Source organism: Macrobrachium nipponense, chromosome 20 (genome assembly GCF_015104395.2).
Source record: "Macrobrachium nipponense isolate FS-2020 chromosome 20, ASM1510439v2, whole genome shotgun sequence".
NCBI lineage: Eukaryota > Metazoa > Arthropoda > Malacostraca > Decapoda > Palaemonidae > Macrobrachium > Macrobrachium nipponense.
The window spans coordinates 39,402,812-39,410,311 of record NC_061089.1 but is presented as its reverse complement, the minus strand read 5'-3'; the positions used below and the strand labels follow the sequence as shown (position 1 = coordinate 39,410,311).

Sequence of the window (7,500 nt, the reverse complement as noted above, 5' to 3'; positions counted from 1 at the left end):
GAGAGATTTAGACCATCCTATTAACTGGAGTCAAGCAAGAGCCTTAATCCCATGTAATGACACAGTTAAAAGGAATATCATTGAATCTTGTTTCATCAAGTCAAATAAGAGGAATGTTCTAAATTTAAGTCTTGGTTTATTTAAACTTGATGCTTTCATAATGAAAAAAGTTGTAGATAAATATAAGCAACAAAATTAATATATTCAGTTTTCACATGTTTTTGACTGTAAAGAAACTTTGTAATTTCAGTTAGGGTCAAATCTGTTTAGGTTTGTGACCGTGTGATATCGGATAATCCTGGATTATCTCTTTTAATTTTTACCCTTTTGACAATTAACCATCTGGTATTCTTGGTCTTGTGTTGTACATGAGATCTTTCTCTCCAATCGTAATTCATTAGCTCCTTGACAATGTCTTAGTTAAAGATGAAAGCGCTTGTATTTTGACTATCATTTTCCTGTGGTATTCGCTATATATATATATATATATATATATATATATAAATATATATATATATATGAATAATTATCACATCACCATGATCCATGTAAATTATTAGAGCTACAAATGTCCTTTATTTATCTAATTCGCTCTACCTCGGAATTGATATATTTTTTCATATATGTAAACCGATATTAAAGGACATTTGTAGCTCGAATAATATATATATATATATATATATATATATATATATATATATATATATATATATAATATACTTAGTGGACTTAAGTCTAACAGGTACAATAGAGTTTGAAACTATATATATATATATATATATATATATATATATATATATATATATATATATATATAATATATATATATATACATACATATAAACAGTCCGTGCGTTATGATAAGCCACAAATTACAGTGGCTTATGTCGTATCATTATGTTGACTCCGTTAATTACCCGTTAAATGGGCGGAAAACTGGGCGGTATTTGAGGCAGAACTCTAGCACAATTTGGCAGCAATTGCTTTTAATGGCCAAAAGCTTCCGCCTTTCAGTATCCCATTAGCTTTCGTTGACAAAGGTTTAATCAGTGTATTTATTTTATTGCGGATCAGCGATTCAGTGATCACGAGATGTGTCCGCAGCGATGAATTTGTATAAGGGAAAGCATAATGTGACAGAAAGAGTGAGAATTACCGGTGCTATAATTTGCACTCCCTTGAGTTTGGACTCCCCAGTCATTATTATACGTATAAAAGTAACTCCCCATTCGTTATTAAACGTATGATTTGCACTCCAACAGTTCCATACTATACGTGCAATAAACACTCCCTCTGTATAATAAGCACTCCCCTATTTTCCTTGCCATGCCAAGAACTCTAAAGGCCAAGCCAAGCCATGATATGCCAATAACTCTAAAACCCAAGTCACGCCAAGCCAAGCCAATCCAAGCCAAGCTATTCCATGCCAAGCTTTCTAAAAGCCAAGCAAAGCCAAACTATGCCATACCAAGCACTCTAAAAGCCAAGCCAAGTCATGCCATGCCATGCCAAGCATTCTAAAAGCCAGGCCAAGCCAAGCCATGCCACGCCATGCCAAGAACACCAAAAAGCCAAGCCAAGTTAACACAAGCCCAAACAAGCACTTTAAAAGGCAAGCAAAGCAAAGCCAAGCCAATCCAAGCCATGCCATGCCAAATACTCTAAAAGCCAAGCCAAGCAAAGCAAAGCAAAGCCAAGTCCACTAAAAACCAAGCCATGCCATGCCAAGAACACCAAAAAGCTAAGCCAAGTTAACCCAAGCCCAAACAAGCACTTTAAAAGCTAAGCAAAGCAAAGCCAAGCCAAGCCAATCCAAGCCATGCCATGCCAAATACTCTAAAAGCCAAGCCAAGCAAAACAAAGCAAAGCAAAGCCAAGCCAAGCCAAGCCCACTAAAAGCCAAGCCAAGCCAAGCCCACTAAAAGCCAAGCCAAGCCAAGCCCACTAAAAGCCAAGCCAAGCCAAGCCCACTAAAAGCCAAGCCAAGCCAAGCCAAGCCAATCTAAGCCAAGCCATGCCATGTCAAGCACTCTAAAAGCAAAGCAAAAGCAAAGCCAAGCCAAGTACTCCAAAAGCAAAGCAAAGCAAAGCCAAGCCAAACATCTAAAAGCCAAGCAAGGCCAATGTAAGCCAAGTCTTGCCATGTCAAGAACTCTAAAAGCCAAGCCATGCCAAGCAAAGTCAAGCCAAACCATGCCATGCCAAACACTCTAAAAGACAAGCAAAGCCAAGCAAAGCCCAACCATGCCAAGCCAAGCACTCTAAAAGCCAAGCCGGGAACTCTAAAATCCAAGCAAAGCCAAGCCATGCCATGCCAAGCGCATTAAATATAATATATAAACTAGATATAATATATAAACAAGTATACAATTATGTCCAAACCCTTTGTATGAAAGCAACTATAGAATGCAGAGTACATAATAGTGTATAGCATTTACGGGTGGGAGGGGAGTGGGAATTACATGTATAATAATGACTGGGGGAGTGCAGCTCATACGTACAATAACGACTGGGGAGTGCATATTCCAGGGGAGTGCATATCAAACGCTTCACCGACGAAGTGTTTTCCGGTTTAATCAGTTCAAGGCTGAAGGGGGAGAGGCATTTGGCAGTGCCCAAACACAAGTCTGGTCGCCTAAGGAAAACTACCGCCAGCACCAGGGACCTGATTAGTTGGTAGGCCAGTGCCAATCCAAGACTAAGTGCCTATAGAATTAACCAGTGCAGCAAGGAACGTAAGGGCGGTCTGTCACATTCTGCATTATGGCATTGGGTACCGCAGCTAGACCGTGTTCGCCCTAAGCCTTGTAAGCAAAGGCAGAAAAGTGTAAGAGTTACAATGCCAGAACTCAAGGGGGACGTAGGAAGGCCTTTAGAGTGAACAAGCTACATTGACTGCGGGTATGGTTCAGCTCGCAGGCTTACAACTAACCTCGTTCTAATCCCTTGGACCCTAAGTACACAGTGAAGACTATTAAACTTTGATTCAGTGATTGAAAAAGGATATTTTAGTTATTACAGCGTTGGTTAACTTGCTACTCAAGGTAAGAAAGTGAGATTTAACCAACACGTGTATATAGACTTTCAGTATTATACTCTGTAAGGTTCCTTTGATAAAACTAGTGCCAAGGTGTTCATGCAAGATGGTCCACCATGCCACAGGGCAAAATCACTGTGATTGAATGATTGTCAGCCCTCGTATTTTAATGATTGGCTGGGAAATCCCCCGGATAAACTCCACAAGGAATTTGTGGGGCATGATGAAGCACAGCCTTCGTGAGATGGACATCACATGAATCAGTACCAAAGCTATTCGAAGCCATTAACAGTCGTGGGCAACTTTGCCCAAGGAACGACTGCAAAGCCTTGCTGAGTGTCTTGGGGAGACAAGAAGAGGTACTTAAGAGAAAGGGAATTTCAACAACCGATTAGGAGAGTGGGTGAGTATTCAATGCTCATTTTTTCATGTTTACTGAAAACTTGTTTTTTTTATTCTTCAGCTTGTAGCATATCGTAATGTGGGACACCACCACACACACATACGTGTGTGTGTATATATATATATAGATATATATATATATATATATGTATGTATATATATATATATATATATATATATAATATATATGTGTAATATATATATATATATATATATATATATATATGTATAAATGTGTGTGTTGGGATATTGTACGGATGACTTGTCTGTAGGACGTTTCATCGCCATCGGTGTTTTTTTTTTAAGCATATGTATCATTTCTTAAGGTTATTAGCACCAAAATAGTTGGCAATAGTAATAGTTGATAATAATAATTAGGAGGAGACAATCTCTTAGTATTGTAACATTAAAAGACTTCCCCTTGTCCACTCCATTACGTTATTTTATATTTTTTTGTCATTCTTTGGATTTTCGTACCCATCATAACCTCGCGAGGAGTCGTCTCTCTGCAGTGAAGACTCCCTCGTCGACTCGGGCGACGGATGCTATAATATGATGGCAAAGACCATACGTCTAGATCGTCCCCCTTCAACTGCTGTCATCTTTCACTATCTAAAAATCCACGACTTCTCCGTTCGAGCATCCTAGCAAAGTTGATCTGGGTCATGTGTTCTTCGCGATCATTTTAAGTGACGAACTACAGGATGGTATAAAATCTGACACAGGAGTTCCTGATCATTTTTACCTCTGAAACAGAGAAGCGAGACGGTACATTAATGTGATGCCAGAGCAGAAACTTTTTCGCGACCACTTCCCAAAATAAAGGGGAGGTGGAAAAGGGAAGAGGATAAGTGGAGCTTCACAAGAAGTGTATCATCCAACCACGGAGGAATCAGTGAACGGCATTCTGAATCAGCGGAAAAAAAGTGCTTTGAATGATTATATATTGAGCCTGCCGCAAACATGGAAACATTTCTATGGAAAAATACAATTAAAAACTTAATAAAATTGAAATGGCAATAATAGTAAGTGACACTGCATCTCCATGACCATCATACACCGCATCGGTGGTTCATGGTGCTATGGAAGTCTTCCAACACCGAGTAGATGTTTTTATAAGGAGGAACGACTGTCTAGTCTTATGCAGTAGGTCATTTATTGAACAAAAAGTAATTTCCAAATTATATGACATAGAAATATAGGAAATGAACAAGAAGTCAATAAACAAATGCAGCATAAGGTATCTTCAGGCGACATACACAGCCACGGCAATAAATTTAAGCTAACTCACCTGTTCATTTGGATATCCGTTACAGTTACTAAGCTATATAATTTCAATGAATAAATTAGTCAGTTATACCCACACCTTCAATGTGTCTATAGAATCCTAACTACAGGTTATATTTGATTTTTTCTCTTCTAAGTAGAACCCACTTTTGATGCTAAAGAAAATAGTTGGAGGCAGTTTGTTCCCGGTTTAACTTTGTGAAGGACCATCCTATTGCACGTTTATTCGACCCTTTCTTGCCCTTGACTTCCGAATTTGAAGTTATCTTTTTACGTCTGTCTATTTTCATTTATTTATTTTTTGCTGATTTAAAATCCCGCCCACTGATATCTCCGTGGTCGGATCACCCACTCTGATCGACATCAAGACAAGTGGCTGTCTATCTCTTCCTTCGTGTGAAGCTCCACTTATCTTCCTCCCTTTTCCACCTCCTCTGTGTTTTGGGAGCGGTCGAGGAAAAGTCCCTGGTCTCGAATCAAATTAATGTAGCGTCTCGCTTGTCTGTTTAAGAAGTAAAAATGACCAGAAACTCCCGAGAGTCAGATTTGATACGATCCTGTAGTTCGTCAATTAAATTATCGCAAAGAACATGGCCCAGATCAATTTTGTATGATATAAAAAATAAGGAGAGTTTCCGCGTATAAGCCGCGCCATGTTGTGACATAATATTTATCGTTGTTTCAAAAGTCATCCCTTTAAAGGTGCCGGAGCTGTCTGTCATCTGGATCATCCTAACCTTTTAACCGTTACGTGAAGTGAAGAGCCTTTCAGCCTCCACATGTCTGTTAGGTGGGAGCCCTCTCGGTATACAGCTTTTGTCACCTTCGATATGTTCTCAAGAAACTGCCAGTGTTCACAACAGCTGAAAAAATTTATTTCCTAGAGTCGTTTCCACGAGAATATTTTTCTCTAATACTTTTTATTTCGTCTTCATTAAATGAGAACTTTTTTTTCACATAATCTCCAAGCTTTGCAGTACTTTCTTCAAGCTAGTCACAAAACTGATGATGCTAAGAATATAGAATATGAAAGACAGCCATTTAAAAGTATCTGTTGTTGGAAGGGAAGTATGTAAACAATTCAGTTTTTCGCAGACGAATCAAAAATCATTTTGAAAACGGGTGTGGAAGTGGAAGTAATTCTAGAATGTTATAACATTGATTAATACCGCATTGGATGCTGTTCGATCCATATAATATATATATATATATATATATATATATATATATATATATATATATATATATATATATGTATATATATGATATATATATATATATATATATATATATATATATTATATATATATGTATATATAAAGGTAAATGCCACGAACAGAAAGTCTGCAAGTATAGGACCATGTGTCGAAAGGCCTAGCAACCACTTCGTTGTTTCACTTTTTCTTCGCGGCATTTGCCTTTATTTATATATTGATCACGTTCCGTCTCTTCGTGATTCAGTTACACACACACACACACACACACACACACACACATATATATATATATATATATATATATATATATATATATATATATATATATATATAGACATATATCTACGTATATATATATATATATATATATATATATAGATATATATATTATATATATATATATATAGATATATATATTTATATATATATATAATATATATATATATATATATATATATATATATATATAATATATATATATATATATATATATATATATATATATATATATATATATATATATATATATATATATATATATATATATATATATATATATATATATATATATATATATATATATATATATATATATATATATATATATATATATATATATATATATATATATATATATATATATATATATATATATATATCATATGCAGGAAGGTTTGGGGCATCTGGAACGCCGTAGATTTAATATAAAAAGGATGGAGAAAAGCCAGCGTAGCATCATACATGTATTTTTCCAAATTTCGAGACTTTGGGTCTCATCATCAGGGCTGTAAAATATACAAAATATACAAATTAAAAAAGGCTCAGTATTAATATTAATAAAAACGGAACAACATAAAAGTTAAATATAATATTTAAAAAATGAACTAGAAAAAAAATATATATATAAAAAATTAAAAAGTTAAGAATGCTTAAGTTAGTACCTATCTCTATGGAGTTAAAAAACTGAGTGACATTGTCGGTGGTTTGGAAAGGAGGACGTCAACTATGCTATATATAGAATTGTTAGAAGAAGTCTGACCATTTAATGGGGGCACAAGCTGTTTTGATTGTTAACGACTCCAAAACAGAGAGAGAATAGTCATTGGGGCGCTTGGGTGACAATGCGAAAATCCTTATATGAAAAATGATGTTTTTACATTTATTGCAATGTTCTCGTATGTTGGAAAATTCTTTCGTTTTCAAAGTACATGGCTGTAGCAATGGTACCAAGAATTTTGCTATCTGGTAATTTGGGGTATTGTATGCTGCCAAAATTGGTCGTAAAGGAACACCATCTTTATGAATTTTAGGAAGTCCATATAACACACCATAGGATGAACCTGAACAATATAATTCTTGGTAATTGTTCAGGTATATTGTTCAGGTTCATCCTATGGTGTGTTATATGGACTTCCTAAAATTCATAAAGATGGTGTTTCCTTTACGACCAATTTTGGCAGCATACAATACCCCAAATACCAGATAGCAAAATTCTTGGTACCATTGCTACAGCCATTTGCAAATAATGAATACATTTTACTTAATTTCTGCTAACCT

General features: G+C 35.6%; 1 protein-coding gene across 1 annotated transcript in view; it reads left to right on the top strand.

Moving 5' to 3' along the window:
- Positions 1-7,500, top strand: part of LOC135219991 (uncharacterized) — a 171,162-nt gene that overhangs the window by 96,382 nt on the left and 67,280 nt on the right. The window lies entirely within an intron of this gene.